The sequence below is a fragment of the Stenella coeruleoalba genome (genome assembly GCF_951394435.1).
Source record: "Stenella coeruleoalba genome assembly, chromosome: 7".
In the NCBI taxonomy this organism is placed as follows: domain Eukaryota; kingdom Metazoa; phylum Chordata; class Mammalia; order Artiodactyla; family Delphinidae; genus Stenella; species Stenella coeruleoalba.
This window is the reverse complement of record NC_137153.1, coordinates 11,916,112-11,930,764: the sequence shown is the minus strand read 5'-3', so window position 1 is coordinate 11,930,764 and position 14,653 is coordinate 11,916,112. Positions and strand designations below refer to the sequence as shown.

General features: G+C 37.7%; 1 protein-coding gene across 11 annotated transcripts in view; it reads left to right on the top strand.

Annotated features, from left to right (window-relative positions):
- LOC307189184 (uncharacterized protein) overlaps positions 1-14,653 on the top strand; it is a 408,683-nt gene that overhangs the window by 162,026 nt on the left and 232,004 nt on the right. For 10 of the 11 annotated variants that reach the window (XM_079926999.1, XM_079926991.1, XM_079926990.1 and 7 more), the window contains one exon: positions 11,161-11,300. The gene's annotated coding sequence lies outside the window, so the exon portion shown is untranslated. The remainder of the gene's footprint in view (positions 1-11,160; positions 11,301-14,653) is intronic. The other variant, XM_079926994.1, reaches the window with a different exon arrangement.

Here is a 14,653-nt window from a genome sequence, read left to right as displayed (position 1 = left end):
GTAAGCAGTGAATTTTGCAGCAGCATGCTCTGATCCTTGGAATAAGGCAGGTAAGCCGCAGCTTTCTGAGCCTAGCATAAAAAGCCCCAATATCTAGTAAATCAGCCTGTCAGCCATAAGAAATAAATAAATAGAGTAAAACTTGGGAAAGCAAATATAAGCAAGGTGAAAAGGCTTCTTGCATGGTCAGGATGGGAAACTAAATGTTTGTGGCCCTTTGTGACATACTAGGTTATACAAATTTAATATTACTTAGTTTTTAACTTTCGAGGCTTTGTGCCTCAGGAATCCTGAGGTTGTATAGTCCAGACTAAGGAGGCATAACAAAGACAAATTTCAAATATAGGGGAAAAAAAGACTTTCCGTATCCAAGAATTTAGACATTATAGGGTTGAACATCGTTTGCTACTATTATTAGTTTCTTGTCTAGGTCTTCCAGAGGGTTTTTTTTTAAATAGATAAGTCATATATTTAAGTACAACATATATGTATTACAGAGCACAAGTGTGTGAGATGCAAAGTTCTAACTTGACATTTTTGGTGGCAAACAATATATGAGGTATTATTAGGCTGCCCTAATTATGTTGTTTTGAGTAGCTGTCAGAGAACACTAGGGGAATAATGGAGGGAATAACCTTGAATTCTTCCGTTTTTCCATGTGGCTCAAGAGTTACTTCTGGCCCACTCCCTGTAACACACGTGAGGTTTCTATTGGATATGTAAGGCAGAAACATTATAGCAGATCTCATACTGAATTTAGTGCTCAGTGCAAAAAAAAAAAAAATTAAAACAGATTTTCAAAGGTGAAATGAAGATTAAAAGGTTTGTATATACCAAGATAAACTTTTTCTAGGATTTTCCTCCTATTTCATTTTATATTTGCTGGCTTTAATGCTAGAAAACTGGCATTAAGTGGCTGACAGCCTAGTGAATGTAAACAAAATATTTTCCATCTACCCTGATTTACCTTTGACTTTTTGCAACAGTCTTTGCTGACATTAACTGCTGAGTTCATAAAATATTATTGGATACAAATTCTAAGGATCAACATTTGGCTTATTTTCTAAAGTTCATGGTTGAGAGTTTTCAGTACTTTGATATTGTATATACCCTAATAGTTATTTGGAGTCTTTAAAATAAAAGCCCATTTGAAACTGAACGTTGAGTTAGTGAGAAGTGAGCTGCCTGAAAAGAACAGCCAAATCTATGAAGTCCTAGGTGCAGTCATCCCACTTCTAACTGGGGACACAGAACTTCTCCAGCGGAAACTAAGCAAAATAGGAGATGGGAGCAAAAGGGACCAAGGTCTTATTAACTCACAAAGGAAAATCTTTTACAGTAAGTCTCCTGCATAAGAACCTTCATGTTGCGAACTTTCAAAGATGCGAACTTGCATTCTTATGTCCAATCACATAAGTTAGTTCACGTGTCTGGCGTACATTGTCACGTGCGTGCATCATCTACAAGTAGTTGTGCTTCTGTATACTTCACTGTACAGGACTGTGTAGAGTACAGTAGTACAGTATCTTTATTTCAAGCCCAGGATGTCTGGAAGCAAGCATAAAGGCAGCCGTGATGCAAATAGCTGGTACTACTGTACTTTTCAAGGTACTGTACTGTTAAGATTAAAAATGTTGTGTTTATTTTTTGTGTTTGTTTTTTATGTATTATTTGTGTGAAAAGTATTATAAACCTTTTACAGTACAGTACCATATAGCCGATTCTGTTAATGGGGTACCTAGGTTAACTTTGTTGGACTTATGAACAAATTGGACATACGACTGCGCTCTTGGAATGGAACATGTTCTTATGTAGGGGACTTACTGTATCTCAGGATTTACTTTCTTTGGTATTTTACTTGCAGAAGAGTTTGCTTCTCAGGCTTTGATTTTGCTCTAGGATTTGGGGCATCTTGTAGCCGCTGTTGTATTCCTACAGTGTCATTGTGCACTTTTATTAGAGTGTCTTTATGATATCATTTGATATTGTCAAACCTCTGGTGGACATACTGTATTGTGAGCATAACATGATATGAGTTGAGAAATACAACAGGAAATGAAGTTAGAGGCTGGGAAATGAAGTGATCTTCAGGTTAATAGGATTAATATTTTGTTCAGATGCATTTCAGAGATTTTTAAGGCAAAATGTAACTGATAATCTCAGTGACGTCTAAAAAGAGAAGTTACTGGTTTTGGCAGTGTGGATTTAGGAAGGTGAGGGCAGGAGTGACCACCTCTGCTTCCAGAGAGTCACAACAGGTACAGGGTATTTAATCCCAACAGGTACATAGAGAAAACAACTAGGAAATCTTGGAAATATGTTTTTTCTCAATCCCTGATGCTTTCTTTCGTGTGACACGCAATAATGTGCAACTCCTGTCTTTTCTTTACTCTTTTACTAATTTGAGGGAGTGGAGTAGGTTACTTGATTGATAAATTTGCGAAGAGTAACCAGAGCATGACTTGTATCTCTTCCAAGTGAACTGACCATGAGGCTACAGAGATCTCTGCTCTTCCAAGGACCTTCCACACAGCCATACTTGCCCTAGACCATAAAATATGTAAACGGGTGGATAAGAAAGCCCATTTCTGACTTTAGTGAAAAGAATCTCTGCGAATTCCAAGTCTCATCCCAAAGCTATGAATGCTAACTGAGCCCAGGTTATGAGTTGTGTGTGTATGTTTCTCCAGAAACTCCTGAAAATCTCCAAGATCAGAAAATTAGAAAATCATAATTAAGGAAAGAAAAATCAGCAGGGTAATTATAAGAGTAACATTTGGAAAAGCAAGAGGAGTTGGGCCATTACCCTGTTGCCTGTGTAAACAGAACTGTGGATTGCAGGTTTCTTCTCAGTTTGAGTCCTAACAATTATAATTTAAATGAAGTTACTGAACTTCTTCCAGTGGTGGGGGGGAAGCTACAGTGGTACTTAAATGGAAAATTATAGCACTTAACCGATTATGTGCAGAAAGAAGAAGATAATGGCCTCAATTTTCACCCTAATTTCTTGAGAGCAAATGAAATGCAGTGCATAAAGATATGAGAAAAAAATGAAAGAAAACATAACAAAAACAAGGAAAGTCAAAAGCTGGCTGTTAGAGAAGATCAATAAAATTGGTGAACTGCAAGACAGACTGATCAAGAAAAAGGTCAGGACATCCCAATGTTAGTAATGAGAGTTAATATCACCGCAGATTTTATAGATAGGAAAAGGAAAATAAAATATTATGAATACATTTAAGTAAATAAGTTCAGTAGCTTGGAAGAAATGAAAATGTTCCTCAAAAGATACATGTAACCAAATCTCACTAACAAATAATAGTTAATACTTTAAAAACCCTCCACAAAAATCCTTTAGACCAAAATGGCTTTACTGATGAATTATACAAAAACGTTTGGATGAAATATTATCAAACTCTTCAGGAAAATTTAAGTAGAATGAATGCTTCCAACTCATCTATGAGGCCAGCATTACCTTGATATCAAAAAAACAGACAAAAATATTACAAGGAAAGAAAACTATGGGCCAATATCCCTCATGAGCACAAGTAAAAACATTCTTTATAGCTTCTTAAAAGATTTAGAATACTTATGTAAATGTAATTCAACCATTTGTAAAAAGGATACTATATCATGACCAAATGGGGTTTATGTTAGCAATGCAAGAATGATTTACATTTAAAAAACAATAAATATTTTTCAGCATTTTAACAGACTGAAGAAGTAAAATTGTGGATTATCTCAAAGATGATGGAAAAATCATTTAACAAAATACAACAACTATTTCTGATCGAAACTCTTTTCAAACTAGAAATAGAATGGAAATTTTTCAACCTGACAAAGGCCCCTTCAAAAACCCAGAGCTGACACTTTAAAAATACTATATATATTTCTCCCTAAGAACAGGAATAAGGCAAGAACATTTGCTCTCATACTCCTATTCAATCTTATAATATGATTCTAGTCAGTGCAATAGGCAGGAAAAAGGAATAGACGATAACTACATTAGTCACAGTTGTATCCGAATATGCCTTTACTTTGCATTAATTGTTGAATATGTGCTTGCTAAAATTTTACACTGACAAACTTTTGCCTTCAGCACCTCAGAGAAGTAGTTCTGCCGATTTCTAGCTCCCAAAGTTTTTGATGAGAATTGAGTAAATATTTGGAATTATCGTTTCCCTGTCGTGTTCTATTTCTGCTTTTTAAAAATTTCCCTTTATTTTTGGTTTTTATCAATTTGAGTATGGTGAAACTAAGCATGGATTTCTTCATATCTACTATTCTTGGAGTTTGCTAACCTTTAGAAATGTGTATGCTTATTTTTTTCACCAAATTTGGAAAAATTCAGGTGGTCTTCTTTCAAATTTTCTTCTCTGTTCTCTCTCTAGAACGCCAAGTGCATAAGCATGCATGTTCACCGTTTTGATATTGTTCAACATTTCTCTTTTCTTTAAGTAAGGTAATTTCTATTGGTCTTTCTTCAAATTCATTAAGTTTGTTCTCTTGTAGTCTCCTTTCAATTATTATATACTTCCAATGATATTTTTTAAATTTCAGAAATTGTGCTTTTTATCTCTAGAATTTCCATTGGATTCTTTTTCATAGTTTTCATAGTGACTGTTTCTCTCCTGAGACTTCCTACTCAGGAAGTAGAAGTCCTACTGAGAAGATATTGTCCTTTACCTCATCAAGCACACTTATAATAGTGGTTTTAAAATTCTTGCCTGCTAACTGCTAATTTCAGCATCTTGGGCTGTTGATTTTATTTCCTGTTGAGAATGGGTCACATTCTTTGGTTCTTGAAATGTTGATTAATTTGGGGTTTTTTATCCTCCCTTAGGCTAAAAGGCATAAACAAGTTTGTGTATTTTGTTCGGAATAGTTATTATCTGCATGAAGCTTGCTTTGGTAGAGATTACTCCAGCGTGCTAGAAGAAAAATAGTCATATATTGGCATTAACTCACTCTACAAAAATATTTTATTTTAGTTAACTACACAATGCATTTTCCATTTCATGCATACTTAACTTTTGTTATTCTTTATTCTTTCTTGCATTTCTGTGCTCCCTTCTGGGATCATTTTTCTTCTGAATATTATAATATTTTCTTTAGCATAAATTTTGCTGGTAACAGCTTCTCTCCATTTTTGTTTTTCTGAACATTTCTTTTTTTTTTCTCCACCTTAATACTTGTTGGTTGTTTCAGCTGGCTATAGATTCTTGTTAGAAGGTAAGTTTTTGAGCACACTGAAAATAATAGTTTGTGATCTTCTGATTTACATTGTTTTAATGTACTATCCATCATTATTGACTCTGTAAAAATACTTTTTTCTCTTAAAAATGTTCTCTTGTGTATATATATATATATATATATATATATTTAGATATTTAGATATATTTTTAAATTATAATATGCCTAGGTGTTTTTTTTTCTTTTTCTTTTTCCTGCTGGGTATTTGCAGAATATCTTAAATCTCTACTTTGTTATCTTTTGCATTATCATTTCAATTGCTTGAATCCGGCTGTCTCTCCCGTGTTCCTCTTGATTTCCTTTACACATACATTTGACTTTTATATTATGACATTTGTGTCCCTTGGGTTATTTTCTGTATTTTATATTTTTCTGTATTTCTGGACTTCTCAATATATATTTTTCTCATCTGTCTTCAAGCTCACTAATCTTGTTTTTGACTAGGCTAGGCCCTATCTATCTCTACCCACTCAATAACTTCTGAACATTTTAGAGTTCTGAATTTTTAGTTCTAGAATTCCTGTGTGTTATGCTTTTTATATATTCTATTTAGTTGCCAATATTATCGGACTTATTTTACATATCCACAAATATTTAAGGTCTATATTAAACACTTTGCTTTTCTGAATACAGTTCAGTTTGTGTCTGTTTTAGTTATTTTTTGTCTCTTGTTTTGTGGTTATATTTCATATGCCTGAGTTTTTTAAGTTGCAACCCTAATGTTGTATGTGAAAACAATACAGACATCATTTGAGACCTAGTATAGTGTTATTTATCATTTAAAGGATTTCTCTTTGCTATAGGTAAGAAACTAGAGTTACTGACAATTCCGGATTATGTTAATCCAATCAGGCTGCAGTCTTTGCAAGGGCCAATTTATTTCCAGTTCACTTTTGTTCCTATCTTATAACCTTTCTGGGTCGCAAACCAAAGGTGGTAGATCGGGGTGATTTACAAGTGCTTTTTTAGGTGGGCCCTAACTTCAACTTGCCTTCCTAGTCCTATGATGACTTTCTGATAGTTCTGCACAGCTTTTCAATTCTCTGAGCACCTCAGGAGGAGTGTTGATTTGGCTCGAGGATGTAAGTGACACCAAATGTGACCTTTAGATTTTATGCTTCTTTATTTCTTCGAGTTTTTGCTTTGTACATTTTCACTGCTTTTTTTTTTTTTTTAAGCTCTCTGAGGCCTCAACCATATTTCCTTAAACATATTAGTTTTTCTTAGAACAGCTTTTCTAATTATTCTCTTTAGGACAGATTTTCTGAGTTACATTCCTATAGATACTAGAGACAAAACAATACAATATAATAAGTTGAGAAAAATAAAATCTAATTTACTTTCTGAAACATTATTCATTGATGCATTTCTTGCCACAGAATTCATGTTATAATGCTTCCAGAGATCTTCCCTTGGGAGGGCTTTCTATGGCATTTTTCTACTGATTGACTTGAATTCAGCAGTTGGCACATACCTTCTATGGAGCGTTTAGGAAGGTGTTTAAACATACTGCGATATACAGTACTAAAACTATAGTATTGCAACACATAGTATTACAATATATTGTGTTAAAAACAAGACAACAGGCCCCAGGAGTCACTTCTCTAAGCCCCACCGGATGGAAGCTTGATTACGGTTTCAGCTTTCCCAGAAATAGAACCCGAAACTGGTCGATCAGGAATCACCTGGTCAGCAGTTAGCGAGGTCATCTGCCCGATAGACCCCTCCCATCCCCTAAAGGAGGGTGACCTTGACACAACCAGTCCGCTGTTTGCTGGTATAACTTCCTTGCCTCTGCTCCCTTCTGCCAATAAAAGTCTTTGTATTGTACAGCTCCTAGGAGCTCCTTTCTGCCTGCTAGATGGGATGCTGCCTGTATCACGAATAGGTGAATAAAGTCAATAAGATCTTTAAAATGTACTCAGCTGAATTTTGTTTTTTAACAGTAGTAAACATAAATTAGTCTAGGTTGCCAATACAGGCTTGGAATTAGGCAGGCTGAGTTTATCACCTACTAGCGTTTTGACCTGGAACAATTTACCAAATATCTCTGTGCCTTAGATTTTTCAGCTGTTGAATGAAGAAAACAGTATATTCTTAGAAAGTTTACGTGAGTTAAATATGAAAGCAGTATGAACACTGAGTATTAATATGGCCCAAATACCCCATCACCAGTTTCAGAGTATTTTATTTATTCTTTTACTCTACGTATTATATCCTTTCCTAGGATTTTCTTGAACAACAATAGTCTTTAGTATTGTCTGTCAGTCAAGCATTTGACACATAAACATTTAAAATAATTATACTAACAGTCTCATTTATCAGATACGAAGAAATTAACCATCAGGTTTGGGAATATAAAGTTATATACATAGTGAGGGTTTTTTCTCCTCTTCAATAAATAAAATAAAAAATAGGGTAAAGTGTGTGCAAAGATAAAATCCAAAGAAAGGCAAAAATCAGCAGCTTTGGCTAAATATAATAAATATTCCAGAGGACAAATAACACCCCAGACCCCAAATGTCACCAATAAAGAGTAGAAATAATAATAAGAGAGAAAGAAGTACTGGAGTCAAGTTAGCTAATAAAGTTGACCTTTTTACAGGTCTGTGAAATAATCATCCATCTGTTTACTGTGTCTAGATGTTCTAAGTGCTTTCATATAATGGCTCATAATTTTCCCAACTCCCCAACTCCCTTTTTTTTTGTTTTGGAGGGAAGAGATCATTATGCTTCCTCCACAAAGAAATTTTCCTCTTCAACAACCGATCTCCACCAATACCGCCCCAAATGTATATTCAGTAGCATAAAAATGCTTGCTTTTTAGCACTATGCTGTTTAGTGTTATGGATGGCTGCTACACGCAATCTAAACTTCCTCAGTGTTTGGCTACGAAAGAAGTTCAAGGAGGACCCAGCATTGCCCAATCACTAAGTTTTGTCCTTCTACCCCCCAATTATCTGCTACAAACACACATTACTATCCATCCTCATTGCCACGATTTCTCCATGGTTACAAGCATCTCGCAAGGAAGGAAGTGACAGAATTGTGTGTGTTCTCCTTGCCCTCAGTCTTGCTTTTTCTAATGTATTCTTCACAAAGCAGCCAGAGTGAAATATTTAATAAGGATTAGTAACTTCACTCTCTTGCTTAAAATAAAGCAATGCCTTTTTCTAGGCATCAGAACGAGTGCAAACTCCTATCATAATGTACAAGAATACCTTCTAAGAGACTTTCCTTTCAAAGACGTACCTGGTGTTTCTAAGAGCTGCAACTCAGGCCGCTCTCTGCCGTGCCCAGTACATTCCTCACATACCTGGCTCTTTCCCGGAAACTTTATCTGTCAGGCTCTTATTTAGATGCACCGTATACTAGTCACCGTGCCTGGAAGACCCTTCACCAGCCTTCCTAGCCTTCCCCCCAGGTCTGTCTTCTGAACATCTCCAGGTCTCACTTTAAATATCACATTACCTGTAAAGCCTTTCCTCACCCTGTACCTTTCCTTAGGAAATAAACTGACTTCTGCATCTGTATTTACCTGTTCCTGCTGTAACATAACATGTCTTTCTGATTTGCTTTTATACAACAAGTGTCCTAGTATTTGGCACACAGACAATAATTAAAATAAGATTTATTGCTGAAATGATTTTTCCCACTAGACCCAGAAATCAATCATGAACTCCATATATCTGACCTGCAACTGAGAAACAGGAGTTCTCATGACTTACCCTTCAAGTGTTCGTTCACTGGATCACCCCAGAGCACGTTGGCATTATAATTATAAAATAGTTTCATAGAATTTCTCACGACATCCCAGAGTAAGGAGACAATACAAGTAATTTATTTTCTGAGCAGCTTCTCCTATATCTCTCTCCCTTTTTTGTAATTGATTAACAAGGTCAGGGATCAGGGCAAGCTGGGAATTTTAGACCTGATTTTGAGGAGAAAAATGAGCTTTCAGAAATACCCGCCCTTCACCTCAGACTGTGCAGTCTCAACATAACGCATTTAGGGCATTGTAAGGAGCAGCCTATTGTTTCTGGAGATGAAGGGCTAGAGAAAGATGATGCGTACCTTTTCCCAAGGAGCTTACGTACCAGACAGGGAAACTGACATTAAACCAATAATGTGTACAAACGGAGATGTGTATTCTGAAAATATGAAACATGGTTTTACAGGTGCTTAGAACAAAGGGCTATGATCTAAACTGCTATTTGAAAGAAAAGCGTGAGTTGAAATTAGAAGATGATAAAAATTTAACTGGAGAACAGGTGGAGAATTCCAGATGGAGAAACAGGATATGCAAAGACCTTGAATTAGCAAGAATCACTGCACAGCCCTGGAGCTGAAGAACACTCGGGAGGGGAAATGCAGAGCCAAGATGCGTATCAGCTTTGGGGAAGATTTTATTTTATCTTTGTCCTAAGAGCCGGTGGAACCATTGATACATTTTAAAGACAGAGATGAGATGACATAATCAGATTTTATTTGTGACTTGATATCTAAAAAAAATCCCTATGGTTTAGCTTATCACCTCTCTTCATTCTAGTTCAAGAAGATGAATTAAATTACCGGAAGAACAAACAGAATGATCATATCCACTGAGATTCCTCAGTGCTTACTAGGTTGGCTGGAAAGAGGCATTAAAGAATTGAAATGAAATCCCCTTTCATAGCTTCACATACTGTCCCCTTGACAGTCAGTTTTGGTTTTGTTTCTTAAGTTCTTTTTTTGAAGCTATGAATCCTTTGAGCATAGAACAGAAACTTTACTGCCAGGCATACACACTAGTATGATATTTGAAGACGTAAAATCCTAATTTAATTTAATAGGAAGAAAGAAGTTTCAAGCCATCTTTAATTAAAAAAAAAAAAGGGGGCTTCAGAGGTCAGTGTTTTGTATCAGAATTCAAAACAACTATAATAACCAGAAACCAGATAGCAGTATAAACACTATTCCTTGGGGAAAGTATATATGATTGAAATAAAAGTGCTTGGATATAAACATGATATTTAAACAGGGGTAGAACAACAATATGATCAGCTATATACAAAGTGATTTAATCTAAAGCAAAATCTTTCAGCATTTGCATTCCATTTTCTATAGTTTATAGTATTGTCACGATACTGTCTCTTAAAATTTTAAATCACACTATATCATACCTGGATGTTTAAAAAGCAAACAAGGAAAAACACGTTTAACATTCTTTATCTCAAATAAATGATTCTTATCTAAGAAGAAATGTAATTTTATGAATTTTCTGAGTATTAAAAAAGGGGCTCAAGTATAGTCTGGGGTTTGTAAAGTTTAAGAATTATTTTCTACATGCTATACTTTGAATATTTAATTTATAATTATTTGTGGTATTTCATCATTAATGTATTTCAGAGAAGTTATAAAATAAAAGTAAAATCTAAATGTAACGGCATTGATATACTTCATGTTGCTGGTAAGGTAGAAAAATCCACTGTCACCATACTTATTAAGTAGAAAGAACATAGGCATAGAATTAGAACCAACATTGAGATCAAGCTTTCTTCAAAGTTTTACATTGGGTATTACATTTATATATATAAATGAGTAAAATATGCCCTACTCATAGGAAAAGTGTAAGCATTCAGTGTTATAGCAGAGAAGAGGTAGTCCTCTCACCTGGGTAATTGGAAGAGGTTTTACGAAAGACCATTGACAAAGAAGTGGCTAGAGTTTAGGAAAACCACATGGCAAAGGGTGGCGATCCAGGGCTGGTAACCACAAAAGAAAGAGTAGGTTGAAAGGCCTGTCTAACAGGAGACTTGGTCTTGAGTGGAGGACACAGACCACATGAGGAATTTTGCATGAAGGGACTCATGTATTACATATACTGACCTTACTCTCCCATTTTTTCCTTCTCTCTGGATCTTCTAGCAGTGCGTACCTCTGGCCAAACTTACCTGGAAGCTAGAGGATAAAGGATGCATGTATACAACCTTTATAGCTCAGTCTCCTGGGACATAGGAAGGTAGAGTACAGAGAAGAATAGAAGCAAATGGAAGAAATACAGCTCAGTAAGTACCAATCGATTTAAGTATACTTTTCTGGTTGAATGAGATGTTTCACAAATTATACACTTGATACATTTTCACAAAGTGAAATGCAATCAATTCAGGAAGCAAGATAAATAAATGGTATTGGCAATGAGAATACAGGAAATGTGTCGACCAAAAACATTGGAAATTATTTTTCTTGAGCTGTGAGCAGCCATTGAGCCTCTCAAAACTGGAAGTCATTGGGGCTTCCCTGGTGGCGCAGTGGTTGAGAGTCCGCCTGCCGATGCAGGGGACACTGGTTCGTGCCCCGGTTTGGGAAGATCCCACATGCCGCGGAGCGGCTGGGCCGGTGAGCCATGGCCGCTGAGCCTGCGCGTCCGGAGCCTGTGCTCCGCAGCGGGAGGGGCCCTAACAGTGAGAGGCCCGCGTACGGCAAAAAAAACAAAAACAGAAACAAAAAAACTGGAAGTAATTTCCCTTGCTGATGACACGGAGCCCTTCTCTCCCTCAGCCTCCTGAATCCCTTTCAACACTTGTGCCTTGAATTCTAGCTGTTTTAGGGAGAACATTTTGGAACAGGGCTGAGGTGTCCAAGGGGAGCTGATGACATATGCACCTGTCCAAATAGGTAGGAACTTGGGGAGAGGAGAACTCAAACTTTTATGACTCCACTGGGTACAGGGACTCAAGTCACTACTGTGTCCAGTATCGGGTAGAGGGTGGGGATGGTGCTGCTTCATCTGGATTTGAGTGATGGTGTTTCCTCAGGGTTCTCAAAGAAAGTTAAGGTGACCTTGTAGGGGGACCCCTTTGGGCCAGTTTTGTGCTCTGCTGTTGTTGCCTCCACCCCTGAATATATACTGGAAATTAATGTGTCGTATGCTTGTACTTCTCCATCCCAAAGTGCCAAATTGGTTAGATGCACCCTTTGAGAAGTGCTATTGGGACATATAGTTCCTTACTGTCTCCTGTTCCCTCCTAGGTGGTCCAACAGAAACAATTTGGGAAAGATGGGGAAATCACAGCCCTAATTAAAGACCTAAAGGCAGCAGGGTTAAGAAGAGATGTGATAACATCTCTGGGCAGTGGCTGAAGTACAAAGAACTTACTTTGATAGACACGGTTAAAGGACATGGTAAATTTTAAGTATAAAAGTTGTAAATACATATGAAGTCCCCCTTTTTGAGCTACTTAACAAATCATTTTTTTGTGCTTGGTGCAGGCAGTAGTCAATGTAGTTAAGATTATTTAAGGATGACTCTCCTAATGCCAGAGACAACATCTCCTGGCAGTAGCCCTGTGTGCCAAGCAATAGGAGCAGCTGGATCTACAGGCTTACAGAGGGTCATCATGAACTGAATTCACTCCTTGGGCCTAGTGTCCCAGCTGTTCTAGATGCTGGGGGTGGGGCTGAACCATCACACAGGTGAGGGCCCTCGGTCGCTGTCTTGGACATTACCAATGCCCTATATTCTGTACCCCTGGCAACGAGGGACCGACACTAACTCACATGCATGTGGCATGGCCTCCAATGGATGTCTGCAGTTCTCCCCTGCCATTGGCCACCAGTGATGGGTCAAGATATAGGACACTTCCGATATCCAGCATTTTCACTGTGTGGGTGATGTCTGATCGATCAGCAACTCAGAACTTCAGTCTTAAGGTCTAGATGTGATGTTGTCATAATCTACCAGCAGGAGTGGCTGAGAAACCCTGACAAAATGCAGATCTCACCAAATCAAGTCCGCCGGGACTGTGTGGGTGGATTCCCAATGCAAGGTCCCTCCAGCAGTCTGGGGAAGACTTAATCCCCATCACTAAGAAGGAGACCCAACACCTGTGGAAGTTTTGGGAAATCGGAGGCAGTAGGTGCCTCACCTGGGCATTCTCCTTGATCTTTTATGCCGGCTCCCTGCAAATTCACATGCTCTCAGTGGGCCCAGACCAGCTGTGTTGTGCGTGCTCTACCTCTGTGGCCTCTGCAAGGGTGAGTATCCCTCTGGGCTACAGTCTCTGGAGCTTTCTCCTCATTGCAGGATTACTCCACTGAGAGTGTGCTTGTCCTGTGCTTCTCCACTGGTTACTGACACCTCCAGTCCTTAAGGCCCTTGCTTTGACGCCCCAGCTGTAAGCACTGCAGAGGGCCCTCAGGCAGAAAACTACAAACGCGTAAATGTCCTTCACTGCCATTTCTGTCTTTCACAAGTAGACTCTTCAGTTCCTCCCTTCTTTTGGTGACACTAGAGTGCTTTCAAATAGATTTTTTTTTTTAGGCTTTATCCTTATTGTCCACAGGAGGTTTAGTCTGACGATCTATTCCACCATTACCAAAACCTGGAACCTCTCGTTTTTTAAATTTACATTTCCCTAGTGACTTAAACACATGCCATGTGTTTAATGGCATTTTGGATACCTGCAAGCTACTTGTTCAAGTTTTAGCTCATTTTTCTCTTGGGCTGTCTTCTTTGGTTATGTAGACCTAGTTCCTTCCCTTTCACCTCTTAGCATCAGTGGTTTTTAGCTTGAAATGTGGGCTCGCATTCATATATTTTTGAACTTTTAGCTACAGGCTAACCGTTAGGATATCATTTATTTTCCATTTTTAGCTGAACTTACTTTGTTGAACCTGTACATTTGGAATACACACCGTAGTTGCCAAGTCTGTCTGAAGCCTTGCCATTAGGAGAGTCATCCTTAAATAACCTTAACTACATTGACTACTGCCTACACCATGCACAAAAAAAATGATTTGTTAAGTAGCTCAAAAAGGGGGACTTCATATATATTTATAACTTTTATACCTTAAATTTTTTTTTTTTTTTGCGGTACACGGGCCTCTCACCGTTGTGGCTTCTCCCGTTGCGGAGCACAGGCTCCGGACGCGCAGGCTCAGCAGCCATGGCTCACGGGCCCAGCCACTCCGCGGCATGTGGGATCCTCCTGGACTGGGGCACGAACCCGCGTCGCCTGCATCGGCAGGCGGACTCTCAATCACTGCGCCACCAGGGAAGCCCTATAAGTTTTATACTTTAAATTTACCATGTCCTTTAACCGTGTCTATCAAAGTAAGTTCTTTGTACTTCAGCCACTGCCCAACACTCCTTATCTCCTTCCCGAACTACCTCAACAGATTGGATTTATTCTTAATTTCTCCTGCAGTATATCTTTGATAAATAAAATATTTGAGACACATAAAATCTTTGATACATATCAAGTTAAAAGTAAGAAGATTCAGTATTATGCAGATGTAGGCCCTCTTCAAATACATAAGTTTAATATAATATCAAAAATAATTTCAATTGGATTTCAGTATTTATAAAGTAACTTTTAAAGGAGAAATAGTTAAAGCAGCTCTATGGCAAAAATAGTAG